The sequence below is a fragment of the Melopsittacus undulatus genome, chromosome 11 (assembly GCF_012275295.1).
Source record: "Melopsittacus undulatus isolate bMelUnd1 chromosome 11, bMelUnd1.mat.Z, whole genome shotgun sequence".
NCBI classification, from domain to species: domain Eukaryota; kingdom Metazoa; phylum Chordata; class Aves; order Psittaciformes; family Psittaculidae; genus Melopsittacus; species Melopsittacus undulatus.
This window is the reverse complement of record NC_047537.1, coordinates 7,790,273-7,807,651: the sequence shown is the minus strand read 5'-3', so window position 1 is coordinate 7,807,651 and position 17,379 is coordinate 7,790,273. Positions and strand designations below refer to the sequence as shown.

At 49.7% G+C, this 17,379-nt stretch overlaps 1 protein-coding gene across 2 annotated transcripts in view; it reads right to left on the bottom strand.

Annotated features, from left to right (window-relative positions):
- The window catches only part of ASTN2 (astrotactin 2), a 328,524-nt gene that overhangs the window by 227,426 nt on the left and 83,719 nt on the right, over positions 1-17,379 (bottom strand). Inside the window, exon 1 of one of the 2 annotated variants that reach the window (XM_034067351.1) lies at positions 3,586-3,707. The exons of the other annotated variant lie outside the window; for it this stretch is intronic. The gene's annotated coding sequence lies outside the window, so the exon portion shown is untranslated. Of the gene's footprint in view, positions 1-3,585; positions 3,708-17,379 lie in introns of those variants that run through there. 2 annotated transcript variants of the gene reach the window in all.

Here is a 17,379-nt window from a genome sequence, read left to right as displayed (position 1 = left end):
CTTTATCCTTATCCCTTAACCACACAGGAAACCCTGGGCACTGAGATGGCTTCAGGTTGGGTCTAACTGTGCCCCAGAGCTGGGAGCTGCACCCCAGACTCAGCAGCTTGGGGGCGGGGGGGGAGTCAGGTATTCCCTGGCAGACAAATCTGGGATCACAAAGCAATGGGCAAGAATGGGGTGGGAGCCAAGTGAAGGATGCACAGCTGGTCCAGGCATGCTCTGAGAGCTACAACAGGAATCCTTGGGGCCTTCCAGGTGTAGCACAGGACACATCTTGCTGCAACACCCCAGGGCACATTGCAGCTTGCTGATGTTTAAGTAACTCCCTTCCTTGCTCTCACATATCCCCTTAATCCAGTAAGGCTAAAACCCTTCCAGGATTGTCCTACGAAACTCAGCAGGATGGGCAGTTACAGGAAACCAGAAAAACATTCACAAAGGGCAAAGGTGAAACTCGGGATCAAAGCTTTGTCCTCCTGCAGGCCACAGAGGTCTCCCAGGTTTAACAAATGGCTTGGCCTCTGTCAGCTCCTAGAACACACTCATTAGCAGAACACAAACCTGCCTCCATTGCCAGAATCACGGAATGTCTCCGAGCTCCTGAAGCTGCCCCTGCACACAGCATCCCCACAGCAGGGATCAACAGCCCTACAGCCACCCATCCTGCTCGGATAAGTGAGCACTTATCCACCGCATCCCCCAGCTCCAGAGACCCATCAGATCTGTATGGAGCTATTCGAGTACCCAGTGGGCTCAGGATGCATAACTGCTCCAGACCACCGACTCTAATTCCCTTCACAGCGTGGTGCAGAGGACATTTTGGTCTGGAACGAGAAGCTGGCCATGCAGGACAAGGCATTTGTAATCCTAGACAAGGACTGGACTTAAACACTGAGGCTGCAGCAGGCTCCTCCAGCAGCAACCCCATGCTGCAGGCAGTGCATGGAACAGCTTTCCCTTCCTTCTTCCCAAATCCCAAATGCAATGCCCTCAGCCTCTGAGGGATTGAGAGCCTTTAGACCACCCCAGGGTGCTCTTCTACCCCACAGGCTGCAGAGAAGGCACTGAAATCTGCCAAGGCCATTGTGAAAGGGAGCAGCAGAGAAGAGCATATTGGTGCAGGCGCATCAGGAAGGCTCAGGAGAGAATCCATCCATCCAGCATTGGCGATGGAGAGATGAGGATCAAACCCACTGTCTGCTTAAGCTCTGAAGGTGGGAACCACTCTGGGAGAGCTCCAGAGAGAGGGTGGCCTCAGGGACCAGCTCTGTTCCATCTTCCAATTATTCAACACCAGGCTCACCCAGATCAAAGGCAGAGCTCCCCAAAGCCCCCTTACATTCATAGCACACACAGCTGGATCCTGCAGTGCCGATGCTCCAGCAAGCAGCACAAAGGGGACTATTTCAAGAGCAGGGAAAGATCTCTGAAAGCATCATCTACTCCCACCCTGACTGCACAACCCCTCTCATAGGGCTCCGCTGAGGCACTGGGGAAGGATGCAGCACATCTCAGCACCCCATCGCTGCGTTTGTGGGGGAAAGCCTGTCCTTGCAGCTCCTTCATCATCCGGGAGCAAGCAGAGCAGGGCTTCCCTGGGAACAGATGGCAAGTGATTTGAACCTCGGGGCTGTGCAATATATAACGTGTGCAAGTGGAGCGGGGAGCTCAGGAACCACGCGGATGAGGCTTAGTTACAGAAAAGAGGCAAGAAGGGGAGCAAGGGAAGAAGAGAAGGAGGAGGAGGGCAGGCCTTCAGCAAGCAAAGAAACATGGTGAGGTCATAGCTCTCTCATGATCCTTGCTCGCCTGATGGGAGTAATCAGCACCACAGTGATCGTACCCCATCTGGCCACCATATCCTGGTACAGCCATCCAGAGGCACCTGCTCACGTGGTTCTCAGTGGAGTAACAATAAAAGCAGGGGGGAAACATGACCTATGTGGGGAGAGGGTCCCTGTGGCTGCTGGCTATATGTGATGATGCTCAGATACTTACTAAAGGAATGGAAGCAGAAAGGTGCATCTCAGTGCTCTGCACAGTTCGTGCACCTGCACAGTGATGGCTTCTCCGTGCCCCCGAACTTTGGGGTTTGGAGCAATGAAAGAAAAAAGCAAAAGGAAGAAAAGAGAAGGAAACAATGACAAGAATGAAAAAAGAGAAAATAAAAAGTCCCTGTTGACACGGTGTCAGCAAGGAGAGATGAACATGGGCAGCATGGAAAAAAACCTCGCTGACAAATGAAAGTAGCTGGGCTTAAACTGAATGAGCATCAGGGGTCAAGGATGAAGGGAGGACCCTTCATCCGCTGCCAACAGTGACAAAAGGGAGGGAGAAGAAAGCAATGCCACATAACGTGGTGAGACATGGTTGGTGGGACCCTGCTGACTATGGGAATGTCTGTTCATATGCAGAAGAGACAGCACTGTACACTGCTACCTGAGCTTTCCCACAGGCTGAGCCTGGACAGCCAGGGAGAGGAACCCATCATACACCCAGACCAATGACTCCATTGGCAGCACACAACCACTTGGCAAACATGAGTTCGTGCACACACAGAGCACACATGCCCAGCATTCCTGTCTCCCTTCTCTTGTCTAGAAAAGGATGGAAACATCGCTACCATGGGATAGGCAATCACAGAATCCCAGCTTGCTTTCGGAAGGGACCTTAAAGCTGATCCAGCTCCTACCCCTGCCATGGGCAGGGACCCCTTCCACTGGAGCAGCTTGCTCCAAGCCCCTGTGTCCAACCTGGCCTTCAACACTGCCAGGGATGGGGCAGCCACAGCTTCTCTGGACACCCTGTGCCAGCGCCTCAGCACCCTCACAGGGAAGAACTTCTGCCTAAGAGCTCATCTCAGTCTCCCCTCTCTTGGGCAGGTTCAAGCCATTCCCCTTGGCCTGTCCCTACAGGCCCTTGTCCCAAGCCCCTCTCCAGCTTTCCTGCAGCCCCTTTAGGCACTGGAGCTGCTCTCAGGTCTCCCCTTCAGGAGCCTTCTCTTGTCCAGGCTGCCCCAGCCCAGCTCTCTCAGCCTGGCTCCAGAGCAGAGCTGCTCCAGCCCTCACAGCATCTTTGTGGCTTCCTCTGGACTCGCTCCAACAGCTCCACATTCTTTTTATGTTGCCCTTGATCTACTTTAACTTTTGGTCAGCCCTTAGATGGTCAGACATTTGGACTCAATGACTGTTGCAGGTCTCTTCCAATGGAATGATTCTATTCTACATACCTCAGCTCTGTCCTGCAACACCCACTTGGGCTCTATGTGCCAAGCATGGGCTCAGCCAGCAGCTCCCAGCTCCGCCGTTCTCTCCACACACTGCTCTCACATCATCAGTGCCTGGGCACCAGCTCCTCGCAACAACCACCCCGACATGACACAGTTCTGGAGGTGATAGGACCATCCTTCTCCTTGAGCAAAGCCTGCCGAATCTGCCTTCTCCCCCATTCCCGGTTTCCAGGAGATAAATCCATCAGGGTTATTGAGCTCACACCTTCATCACCACACTGAGCTTCTCCAGCCTGGCAGAGGTGGTGAGATCCACCCCGACACTTGGCACAACACTAGGATCTCAAACTCACCCCATTATAGTGAGAGCCTTCGGCAGCACAACCACCCCAAGAAGAAGCTGAAGCAGAAGCATCACGCGGCTCTTCGGCCTCCTCAAATTGAGCTTCCATCTCCGGCAGCGATGTAAGGATGCAGCTGAAGGTCACTGTACCTTTGTGAAGCACACGGCATGTTCCTGACGTACACCTCCCTCCTGTCCACCCCCATATGCTATTTTGAAAGTGCTTTGCTCTCCTTATGGCTCCCTCTATTCGTTTGCATGTCTCCCACAAAACAATTCAAACCAATAGCCTTCCTTGCTGCTTTCCTTTCTGCTGGCACAAGCTGCAGTGGGAAAATATGTTGCTTGGCTTAAAAATTACAACAACAACAACACAAAGTCATCAACTGAACAATATGAGCAATGTTTGGGTAAAAATACATTGCGACAGAGATGGAAAGCAACAGCACTCGTTCCAGCCCTCACAGGGCTGCCAGCCAGGAGGGCTGCACCTCTCCCAGGCGCACAGGATATGGGGGGGCTGTTTTGTGGAGACATCAGCACCAGTATCTCGCCAGCTTCAGTCGCCAAAACCCAGTCACAGGCTGGAACAGTGCAAGCACACACAACCTGTACCTACAACCTGTATTTGAGACACACACTGGTTGCGTGCCTCCACTTCCACTGGTTGCACTTTGATGGTGCCTCCTCCATCCCAAGGGTCCAGCTCAAAGGACAAGGAACTGAAAACCCCTTTGTGCAACCTGTTTTGAGACAGATAAGCCAGGTGGTGATGGTAGTGCCCTGCAGCTCTTGGAGGCAACCCTCAGCTTTGGTGGGTTATTTTAGGGCTTTCAGACCTGGACTTGGAGGACCCCAATGGAACAGCCATATCATGTACTGGAGAACTGCCTTCAGCCTAAGCCAATGCTCCTGTATCCCGCAGTGACCCTATATCCTATTTGATGCTGCATCAGACCCTGGCAGGGTAGAGGAAGGGCAGCAGCTACTCCCCAAATCATTCTCAACTTCTCATGCTCTCGTTGGGTGGTTGGGAGAGCTGGACCACCCCAGGGCTCAGGTTTTGTGGCTTATTAAAACAGAGCCCTCAGCTTAAAGCCTGCAAAGGTGTCAGCTTCCCCAGGCCTTCCAGTCTTTGGTGTCTGGCTTGAAGTTTCAGTCCCTGGAGCCACAACCATCCCTGTCCTCCTCATACAACATCTGCAGGGAGAAGACTGGAAAGGCAACAGCAGCTACTATTTGAGCTACCTACTCCAGGTATTAAAGCTTATCTTTTTTAAAATATAGGTTTTTAAGCATCTGATTTTCCCATCCCTCTCTGATTTCGAGTGTCAGAGGGCAAGTTATCGATTCCTCAACGTTACCAGTGGTTAAAATGCTCCCAGAGTTTTGCAGAGAGGAGTAGCTTGCAGAGCAGCCCAAGAGCTGCTCGACTGAACACGGAGCTTCACTGGAATCAAAGTGTTTCACAAGAACATATCAAACTCAATCAAGGATTAAACGGAAAAGTTGGGGCTCATTTAGAAGTCGAAGTCAATGGGATTTTTACCTCCTGACCTGCACTCATGGCTGCATCCATGGCCATGTGCAAGATGCAGTGCCCTCATCTCAAACACTACCTCTTCTCCAAGACTATCTCCTGCCCTCTCACCATCTGCTTCCAGTATTCTTCTCATAATCCACCTTTTTCTAGGTACAGGGGAGGTGCTTTCCTGGGAACCCCTGACCTAAAGGTCTAATGATTCACCATGTCCATAATGCACCACGTGAACATCAGGTAGATGTAAACACAGTTTCACGACGTTATAATTGTTTCCTCCAAATCAAACCTCTGAGTTTCAATAAGCTCTTCCAGACGTGCCTGGATCAATATCTTGGAAATTTCTATTCAACAAAGTATGTGAAGACATTGACTTTCTGATACTATTTGGGATGAGCATAAATTTCACAATACTGGAAGTTTTCCACATGGTGGAAAGCCTGTTTTCTCACCAGCTCTAAATAATGGGTGTTTGTTGCTTTCCGAAGCATGAAATAAGGTGTTTGTTCTGAAACTGGGATGTGGGCTGATTTTCAACAGTGCCACCCTGAAGGTACTAAGCTTCAGAAAGCAGAGAGCGTTACTAGCATAAAATTAGGCAATTACACCGAAGCCTTCACATGTATTGGGATGAAAACACATCTGGAGAGCAACATCCTGCCACGTAGCACAGTGAATAGGGCAAAGACATGAGAAACACTCAGAACTTCATTGCTCCATCTCCTTCTCCAGCCACCAAATCCCTTTACCACCTCTCAGGCAAGACAGCCTGTCCCCATCAGTCCCCTGCTCTCTACCATTCTATATCATATGCCATGTGGAGGCCCATCGTGTCCAGAAAACACTGTGAGACTGCTGGCTGGATCACACAACTAAGTCACAAGATACATATTTATAAATCTATAAATATATATATATACATATATATAAAAATCAAACCAAAGCACAAATAACCACATACCATTACATCAGGGGACCAAGCACCTCCTGCAACGCACACATCTCAAAGCCATTCTTAGGTGAACCCATCAAGGTAAACCAACAGCACGAGGGGAGATCAATGTCCCTCCAAGAAGCTCTTTTACATAGAGGGGTTTCAGATGCAGCATCAGGGGGATATGGGAAGCAGGGAGCATTTGGAAAACAAGCTTGAATCAAATCTCTTTTCTTTTCTGGCTTTTCTTGTTGAGTTTCAAAATAGAAAATGCATACTTTTTTAACATAGGTATTAATGCACAGCTATTAATATATTAATAGGTTATTATGTACATTAATAAATCTCTTGCTATAAAAAGATTTTTATATATAAACCTGATTGTAATTGCAAATTGGAGGAGGAGGGTAGCAGAAGAAGAAATAAAGTTTTATTCAAGATGTCTCCTTTGAAAGAAACTGAACAAATGTACTTTCCTCCTTCACATATTCATGAGCTCACTGCTTCCCTACCCTGTTCTCCACCACCCTCAGCTCCGGGCTCGGAGCCAGCACAGTCCTTATCTGGTACGAGGCAGGGAAAAAAAGCCCTGATAGGATCAGAAGTTTTCAGTAGTTTAACAAATCTGGGGGGAAAAAAAGAGCCTCCATTGGTTTTAATAAAGCCTGGGGCGTGTAATAGGGAAGGAGGAGGGGTGTTGGGGGATGCGGGCGTTGAGCATGGCAGCAGGATGGAGATGTGTTGGCTCAGCATCCCACAGTGAGGACCCCAGGGTACCCCACAACCCCTCTGACCATGCACCCACTCTTTGCTTTTCCTCTTTACTGCAAAGCTTTGTTGGTTCCCCACATCTGAGGCCAGGCTGGATGTGGTTCTGGGCAACCTGCTCTTCGCAGGGGACTGGAACTGGACGACCTTTAAAGGTCCCTTCCAACCCAAACTATTCCATGATGCTATGATCTATACAGAGCAGGAAATATCTACAGTTCCTGTCCTTGCTTCAGCCCAGCGAGCAGGACCTATGGGGATGCCCATCCCAATGGAAAGAGGCATTCAGAGCCAGAGCCCCCACAGCAGCACCCTCCCAGCACCTCCTGCCCTGACCCTTCCTCATCCTCTCTCCAGTCACGCTGCTCCATCGCTTCCCAGCTAATTGCCTCCACTCATGTGTGCAAACTAACCGTTTACTGGGAAATGCCACAGAATGTTAATTTCATTCCTAACGCACTTCCAGCGTTTTATGGGAGGAAATGAATAAGCATTGTATTAATAGCAGCATTTCCAACCCCAACCACAGCTCCATCGACAGAGGCTGTGAGTTACTCATCTCCATGCGCTTTCCCTGCCTTTTTACCTTCCTCCTTCCCTTTTCTCCCGCCACACTCCCGACTTCCCATGTTGGTGATTAAGATAATACAATATAATTACAAACACATTGTGAAAGAGCAAATGCTTTAGAGCCACGCTCCAACAGTCTCTGCCTCACATCTTGAAGCATCTTTTGGGTCTCTGCACTTCATGGGCTGCTGCGCATGGGTTTGACCTTCCCAGGAGCTGTTTCTCATTAGGAAACCCTCAGCTTTTCCATGGGGCAAGGAGTTTTCTAGCACACCCCTCCCCTGGCATGTATAGAGCATTAATCTCTTCATGCCATTCCTCCTTCTGCAAGGAAAAGTCTTTGGTCCATCAAGCTTACCTCATCTCCCCCTGACCTAGCACTGAGAAGGTCCAGACCATCAGAGACCTTGTCTCCCATCTTCTCCACCCTAATAAAACCCTTACATTCTTTAATGAGACACCGTAACATTTTACTTAGAGGAGCAGGCAGGATGGGCAGAGCCTCAGCACTACCTCATGTTCCTCGAGTTATAAAGTAATTGAAAAGTTCAATAAGAACACTCTGGAGGAAGCTTCCCCATTTGCTGTTAATGGACACATGAAGCAGCCCGGGGCTAATGTTGCATGGAGAAGAGACAAGGGCTGAAGAGCACAGCACTAACCTCCAGCTCACTCCCTCTGCCATGCAGCCCCTACAACTCCACAAATCCAGAGGAGAAAATGCCCCATGGACTCACCAAGGGCAGGAATAGCCCATCCCCACCTGGCTGAGGAAGTGATGCTGTGGGATCAACCTGGAGGCAGCAGCACTGTGGCATCTGTAAAGTGAATGTGAGCAAGTCCCAGCACCCCTAGGGACAGGCAGGGCAAATGTGGATGGGAAATGTGGTACATTGTCCCCTCTCCAGTCTCAACCACCACTCAATTCCCTGCTCAGCAGCATGGTGCAGGACATTCACTAGTTAGAAAACAGATTTCCTTCGCCCAACAGGCAAGGTGATACCTGCTCATGGTACCAGCAACTTTGTGCCACGTGCTGGAGCAACAAGGGAGCGACATCAACCCACATGAGAAGGGCAAATCACTAAAACCCCATATTGCAATGGGGCCAAGGAGCTTCAGCCATGCACACATGGCACAAACACCACCCCTACCATGGCAGGGACCAGCAATCTCCTACCCCAGGAAGCACACAGATCCAGGCAGGAAATACGAAGCTTAGAGGCAGTTTGTTGGCTCTGGAGAAGACCTGGAGCTGAGGGAATACACGGGGAGCCTGGGGCATCAAATGCATACCACTTCCAAATCACAAAGACAAGGAAATGAGGCTGAGCACGTCCAGACCCTGCAGGACCCGGTGGGTGAGCCTTTGCAAGTGCTGTAAGTCAGTGGGGCTGTCAGGAAGGATTGATTTGAAGCACTTCCTTAATAAGTTTCCTCTCCTGCTGGTCCTTTGGGTAGGTCACTGCCTTATGATAAATGGGGCTGGAAGGTGCTTGCAGACCTCGTGCCCGGCCTCGATCCATCTTCCTTTGGAGCCAGCTGACAAAATGAACTGTCTCTATGCTGTAGGCAGGTGATACGCAGCTAACAGGAAGAGGACATGCAAACAGAAGGAAGAGCTGGCACTGGAGCTGCCCTGTCTGCTCCCCTTCACATAAAACCCACAAGCTTTGGATGGATTGATAAGGAGAATATAGAATCAGAATGGTTTGGATTGGAAGGGACCTTCAAAGCTCATCTAGTTCCAACCCCCCTGCAATGAGCAGGGACATCTTCAACTGGAACATCTCACACATTCAGACTGACAGACCCACAACGCTGCTGAAAGCCAAACTGAAGAAGTGTTGAGCATCATGGACTGAGACAAAACCATCACTCTCACACAGGACACAGGATCTGGAACAGCCTCAGCTCTGAGCCACGCATCCCAGGGGCTGCCCAAGTGCTCTCTAGCATCTCTATCTCCAGCTGAAATAGGGAACATTGGAGTTGTTCTCCTTCACCCCAGACCCCACTCTTATCCTGGCCAGCCTGACTTTAGAAACCTCCACATTGACACCATTGAAGAACTCAGCCCTGAGCAGGGATGAAGCTCTCCCTCTGCCTTGCACACAAAGCAGCTGCAAGATGCAACCCAGCACAGAAACCCAGGAGAAGGAATGTCACTTGAGATCCCCCTGGGAATTCCCTGTGGAATAAACAGCTACTATGTTATTTTTTAGATTTTGCATCAGGAAATAGAAAAATAGTTGAAAAACCTCATCCCATCTCAAAGCTAATCCTGGTCAACAACTGGCCTCCAAATCAGCAATGCCTTAAATAATGTAGTGCTCTATCAAACATTCATAGTGATGCACAAAGTGATGAACAACGCGCCTTTATACAAATATAGGTCCTGATGGCTTGTTTTCCTTGGACAGCCAAAACTTCACAGCTTATCTGCTGTGAGCTTGTGATTTTGCCTGGATGAAAAGCACTTTGGGCATCTGGGGAATAAGGGCTACTGCACATGGAGCTGCCATGGCATCTCCACCAGGCAGCCCCACAAAACCCCATGTTAAAAGAGCTGCTGCTGATTTGAGGAGCCGTGAGTCACCTGGCTGTGGCTGGGAGAGATGACCACCGGTGTTTCTTCTCACATGGGATGCCACTATAGTGTTGGGGTGAGAGCAGCCCAAGCTTTACCAAGGGGTGACTAACCAACAGGACCTCACAAAACCACCATCCCTTCAGGTATGCTGGGATTAAATGCTGGCATACTAAAACACCTCTCTTCCATCGCCTATGGCACCATCAAAAGCCACTTTACCATCTTCTTTCCTCATCTGTATTGTGAAATCAGTGAGCGGGATGCAGCAAAGGGAGGGGAGAAAAACAAGGAAGTCACATCAGGAAATCCAACCTATCAGCCTTTCCTCAACAGCAGCACTGCTGTGGGCCAGGAATAGCCCTGACTGGTCTGAGATGTTTCCGCCTTAATCAGTCATCAAGCAATGGCAACACAGCTTCTCCTTCAGCCAGGGGGATGCAGGACCAGAGGATGCCACTGGTCCCCAGGAGCTTCCCCATCACTTCTGACCCTGTGCTGGAAGCAGGAGCCACATCAGACAATGGCTCTTGCTGGGGAGACATCCTGGACATGCTATACATCTATGCTGCTGCTTTAGGCCAATTCTTTGGGGGGTATAAGGACGGGGAAGCATTTCCCACAGGAACATGAGGCCAAGAAACCATCCTTCCCTCTCCCTGTATGGGTGAGGACAGCACAAACTTGAGATGGAGGCAACAAGCGCAGTGATGAGATGATCAAAACAACCTAAAACTGCAGCCTGGCAACTCTCCATTTACAGCTCAGAAAGCAATTAATGTATTAATATATTAATTATGACTGTGTTTATCTCTCTGGAAAGGAAAGCATTTCCCTGGCAGGTATGGACCTTTCAAATCAGCATTAAAGTCAGAGCAGGCATCACCATCAAACTAAAGGACTTAATGGCGTATCTGTTGTCATCTCTGCAAGTGGGCCCCCTACCCCCTTTTATTAATAAACTCAAATCAGTTGGAATTAAGCATGCTGGACTTCAACCCACATCTAATGTGTCTAATAACAAGAGACTCTAGCTAAGCATGTGCTTTAATGCTTTCCTGAATTGGGACCTGATTTCTACCCTGATGGGCCTCATTTTCTGTGTTTTCTTTCTTTCAAGCTGAAATTCACAGCCAGGTTTTTCAGGCAGGAACTGGGGACTGCAAAACCCACTTTCCACTGGCAGGCCACGTGAATATACATTTTCAAAGGTCTCTGGAAATTACACAAGGAGTTGGCAGGGATTAGAGCAGGGAAAAGCTGATCACGTACAAAGAGGGTCATGATCCCATCAGGTCACTGGAAAGAAGACAGAGCCCCAGGACACATCAGATGCTGGCCTGACGCACTGTCCCACTTTAGCCTCCAGCCCCAGCAGGCGTGAAGCCATCGTTTTATTTATTAAAGGCTCAGAAAGCCTCTGGATAGTGCTCAGGGTGGCACTGGATCTGCCTACCAGAGTGAACGGTGGCTGCAGGTAGTGGCTTCCAGCCCCGGCATTAGGGACAGCACACCCTAGCATGTGGGGGACCTCCTGCCAGCACCCACGTCCCCTTGAGGCCAGGGGGCTGTCAGCTCAGGGACAGCGACATCAGGCTGGTCATCTTGCTCCTATTGCCCATGGTCTCTTCCTTCTTCATTAGAAAACAACACCATCATCCCTGCTGGTATGAGGGCATCGCTTCTGATTCACACTTTGCCTTGAAGTCTCACCTCCAAAATGCTGCAGAGCTCATACAGCTGTAAGGAATAGCACCTCCAGGGCCAGCTCAGCTGATGCCCTCCTTATTCAAATCTCAGCCACCCCCATACCCCTTTCCCCAGCACCAAAACCTCAGGCTGGACGACTGCCTTTCCCTCCCTTAGAGGAGTCTTCACTGGGAAGTGAATACAGTGACTGAGATGGGGCCATCAGAACAGTTGCTCCAGCATCGGTGGGTGACATAGGAAGCCCCCTTTCGCCATCACCAGGACCCTTCCCCTGCCAGCTTTTTGCTGTCATCTCAAACCTAAGCTATTTTTCTCCCCTTCTCCCACAGTTCTGCTGGACTGCATCACCCAGTGCAGTTCGGCTGGAAGCTGTTGTGACAACAACCCCTTACATTAGCAGTTCTCAGTGTTTCCTCATGCTGGCCTTTCTGCTGTTTGGTTCCAACTCACAGGCAAGGACTGGATCATTAAGTGGTATAGAATCATAGAACAGTTTGGGTTGGAAAGGACCTAAAGATCATCCAGTTCCAACCCCCCTGCCATGGGCAGGGAAACCTCACACTAAACCATGGCACCCAAGGCTCTGTCCAGCCTGGACTTGAACACTGCCAGGGATGGAGCATTCACAGCTTCTCCAGGCAACCCATGCCAGTGCCTCACCACCCTCACAGTAAATAACTTCTTCCTTATATCCAATCTGAACTTCTCCTGTTTAAGTTTCAACTCGTTACCCTTTGTCCTATCACTACAGTCTCTAATGAAGAGTCTCTCCCCAGCATCCCTATATGACTAGGGTTACCAAAGCAGGCAGTGGCAGAGGAGCTGGATCTCCATGTCCAGGCTCACTCCAGGTGCCAGGCCATGTTGGAAAGCCTCTCGCTATCACTACAGAGAAAAAGCATTAAGTAAGAGAAACTTCAGAGGTTTACCTAAGTTAACACAGCAGGTGAGAAGAAAGTCCAGGAGGCATGAATTCAAGATGACTGCACAACCACACCTTTGATATGCCTATGGTATTCATCATTGGTACCATCGGTAATAAGTCCTGTCTCCTGTCTAGACTTGGAGGCCATACCCAGACTGCAGAGTCTCTGAAGCCAGCACAAAGGCTCTCTTGAAAAGTTCTTTTTTTGAACATGAAAGAAACTGAGAAAATACAGATGGGTCCCTTTGTTGCAGGACTGGAATTGCAGATACTCGATTTTCAAGTCTGACATCTCTTTTCTCCTCAGCTTCCACCAAGCACAAGTTCTGCTTCTCACTGATCCTTAAGAGATTTGGTCTGGTGAAACCTTCTCGTTAGGGAACCTGGGGGTAACCCCATATTCAGCCTTGCTGGGCTTTTATCTGCTGTCATTCACTAACCAATCTCTGTGTATCCAACACATCTCACTGGGGCTGTAGCGATGCTGCCTGCAATGGTCTGGGGACCAAACCCCCTCAAACAGCACCTGATGCACGGAAGCAAAGAGCTCCTGCTACTGTAGGATAAAACCCTGTTGGTAAAGAAGAAAGCCAGGTATATTAACAGATAAAAGCAAGTTAGGAATTCCTAAAGGGCTGTAGCTTGAGGCCAACTGCTTGGGAAAGGCAGGAGAGCAAAGATCATCAGCTGCATGGGCTGAAAACAACACAGAGCAGCGAGGTCAGAGACAGTGAGGACAGAGATAAACCTGTGCAAACTCACCCAAATCCCCTCAATCTCAGAGCACCGTACACACGGGAGCTGGGTTCCAACACAGGCTGGAGTCTCCCCAGTGAAGACCAAGACCCCAGACACTGCAGCCCCCACCAGCAGACCCACACTTGGCAGCACACAATCCCACAAGGGCACAAACCGCTCTCATTCCCAGAAAGAACCCAAAACCACAAGGAGATGGCACAGCCCCCATTCTACACGAGCACAAAGGGATCCTTTGGGATGATTAGGAATGCTTGGCTACTGCCTCCTTCCTCACTCCATTTCATTTTATCATATTCATTTTAAAGAAAAAGACTGTTTTTCTTCTTAAACTGTCTCAGATTTTCCTCCTGTCTAAATTCACCTGGGCTCTGAGCAATGTCACCGGGTCAGGTTGTGCTCCTGTTGCAATTCTAATTCCGCCAGCATTCCACACTCCAGGGAGTTGGGGGATTTTTCTTTATGTATTTTTTTTGTCGCCCAAGTCAAAAACGATTTTGCATCACAGTAATGATGTTAATGGCCCTGCACGGCGCATCCAGATTACAACTGCAGCTAGGGAGAAATAAACATCTCATCTTTGCCCTGCTGTTTATCTACCCACAGCAGAGCCTGGTATCAGGTCAGAACCTGTAATTTCATTAACTTTATCACTCAGACGTGCTTGTTGCTAGATGTCATTATTCAGCACATTGCTCGCGTGTATTGTTTGTGCTGGCTTCACTTGAGACGCTCCGGCACCATGTGGGAGCTGCTCGAGGTACCTGGGACTTGGGAGGGAAGTTTGGCTTGCTGATCCATGCTTTGCTTGCCCGTGATCTGCAGAACATTTGGGCTGCTCAACATTCAGGGCAGGGGCTTCTCTCCCATTTTGCAAGGATGTATTTAACAGTCATCCAGTGCAATTCCCTGCCTGACTCGATACATCCAGAAGCTCTGTGTGGGGAAGAAAAACCCCACATTCTTCACTGAATCCCAACCTGGTTTAGGTTGGAAGGGACCTTAAAGCTCATCCAGCTCCAACCCCTGCCACGGGCAGGGACCCCTTCCACTGGAGCAGCTGCTCCAAGCCCCTGTGTCCAACCTGGCCTTGAACACTGCCAGGGATGGGGCAGCCACAGCTTCTCCAGGCACCCTGTTCCACTGACTTTCCTCATGGAATGAGCCCAACAGCATCACAGTGTGGGGGGCACAAATCCCAAGTGATGGGAAGCACCCACCGTCAGCACAACCTGGCACCTGGGAATCAATCACTGGCCGCACACAGGGAGAGAGCAGCAGTGCAGGCAGGAGGAGGACGAGCCAAAATGCTCCATCTTCATCGGATTTGCCATCCCTGGTAATTAATACTGGGAAGTGACACTTGAAAGAGCCTCTAGTGACAGCCCCAGTGATGATACCATTTGGAGCTCACTGACAAGTCCCAGCTGATGTCTTATCACAATGCTGCAAGAGCAGCAAGAAGAGGTTTTCCCTTGGGTGCTGATGGACTCTGTGGGATGTGGGCACAGCTCATCACCCAGCCTTGGTGACAACACTGAAACCGGGCAGCTCCAGCCATGCACTTGGGGAAGGCTGACCCTGTCCTTCAGCTAGGACTGCACTCCAGCATCCATCCTCCATCCACCTGTAAAACTGTGCCTAAGCAGAGCTGATTTCCAGCCCCTGGGGATCTCTAGGTACACGGTGTCTGCTCACACCAACTGCAGTTCCTCCACCCCACCTGCCGCATCCCCATGGGAATCCTGGCTGCATCTGCTGCTCCTGGGCAGTCACAGAGCCCTTGTGTGCAGCACATCCACTGCCTCCCATAGCCCTCTATTTTCCATGGATGTGCAAACCTGGTCAGAGTGCAAAGCCCCCAGCATGTATATTTATATTTCTAGCCTAAAATCCTACATCTGAACTACAGCCGCTTCATCCTTGTCAATCCAGGCTCCAAACAGCTTCAGAAAAGGAATAACATTAGTAGCAAATTCTATAACTTAACTCCTTGAGCAAAGCCTCATCCAAAAGGGAAAAAATGCCCATCTAGGAGCAAGCAGTGAACTGGCATGCCTTGGAAGGCACAAACCTGCCTCAATGCGAGATGCAAAGCTCAACAGCATCACGGGAGCATTTGTAAGCACGTCCCTGAGCCTGGGGTAGCCCTGGCCCCGCAGGCAGCCTGCAGCCCTGGCTTAGGGGGGATTTTCAGTCAGTATAAGAAGTTCTTTGTTGCCAATTCCTGAAGCCCTCAGATGGTTTAATATTCTGCCCTAGATCTTGTTTACTATTATGTTTTGAAGAGGACTGAAATGCAGTTACTGCTGTCTTCCCCACTCACACAACTCTAAATAATTTATAGAAAAGCAAAACAAAGAAGAGAATATGAAGGAATAAAAAAGGTAGCTCAGTTACAATATATGAAGGCTTTCATTTGTTCATTCTCGCTGAGCAGAGGGTTGGGGAAACATCTCCGAAGGCTAACAGACAGCCTTACACAAAGGGGGATGCCAACGGGGATGCTCAGGTCAGCACACGAGGATGGCAGGTTGACCCCTGGGTACCTCTGTGTTGGTCTGAGCAACAATAACCATCATCATAACCTTATTTAAAAGGGGAAAGAGTAAAAAACATTTCAAGGGTGGAAGAAACACAACTTCAGAAACCACTTAAGACCATTGCAAGTGCAGGGACCTGCTTTCCAGACACAACACATCTGGGCTCTACCTCGCTGTGCTGCTCAGAGCTGCTGTTTCCTCCATGGAGCCAAGAAGGGTCCCTGTCCCCATTCCTATCCCCCAGCACTGCCACTGTGGGTGCTCCAAAAGAGACCTCCCAGTCTTTATGGGCATCCGAGACACTTATGGGATGAAGGGAGGGATGGTCCAGCATCACCAAAGAGCCCGTGCATCCCTTCCTCACTCCTGCTGCAGTTGCTCAGCAATTAGCACTAATGTACTTTGCTTTTGTTTATCCAAATGCGTTTCTCTGTGTATTGCAGGTGAACAGCATTAAATGGCTTCTAATGACATTTCTATAAGCTGAGGTGGGTGTTGCAGCTTCTGAGAGACAGGCTTTAAAGATGCAGGCAATCAAGTGTGCATTAGCCAAAACACCCTGGGGAAAGGGCTGCTCTTCACCACGCAGGAGAAGCATCTCTCCCAAGTCACACAGTTGTACCCGTGCAGTCCATGGTCCCTCCAACCCACACATCAACACCCAAACCCTGCCTGGCCCTCATGGCAACAGTTCTCCAAGTGCAGAACAACGCTACTTGGCAACATGGGGTTTATATATTTGCAGTTAAGAGAACAAGTAAATACAGAACATAGGCTTCATACAGGCTCTCACACTGGCCTCTTCCTAGAGCTCCTGATGGCCCTCCAATAGCACATGAAGAGACACCATCAGTATCTGTCACCCATGGCCTGGTCTCTCTCATCATCCCAGGAGAAGGCTGATAGAAGCAGGACTACTGCCAAGCCCTGTCCATATGGGCCCCCTTTTGCTCCCACATACCTGGTACAGCCAGAAATGGGTGCCATCATGTGTACTGCAACTGCAGACCATGTCTGCCTGTGCTTTCATGTCCAACCTTTGGTCCAGTTGATGCTGGGCTGCTTTACCCAGAGCTGGGCAAAGCTTTGGGGAAGGGAATTCCAAAGGACCAGAGTTCCTTGAAATCCCAACCCAGTGCCTTCAGGGAAAGCACAAAGCATCAGCAGCACCACAACTACTCAGGAATGGGCACCCCAGCCCTGCTCTGTGCTTGTTATCAGGGATTTATCCCTTACAACAGCAGTGTTATCTCACATTGTACCTTACAAGCAGCCAGCACCACAGGGAGAAGCAGCAGCCAGAACCCACATAGCGAATTGTATAGGCCTCTTTCTAATCTGATCTACAGATGCTATAGAACATCCTCCCTGCCACGCCAAACACCAAAGGTGGGAAGCGTTCACATTTTGTGTCCATCCATTAGATCCACACAGAGTCACCTCTGCACTCCCTGCCTCAGTCAGAATT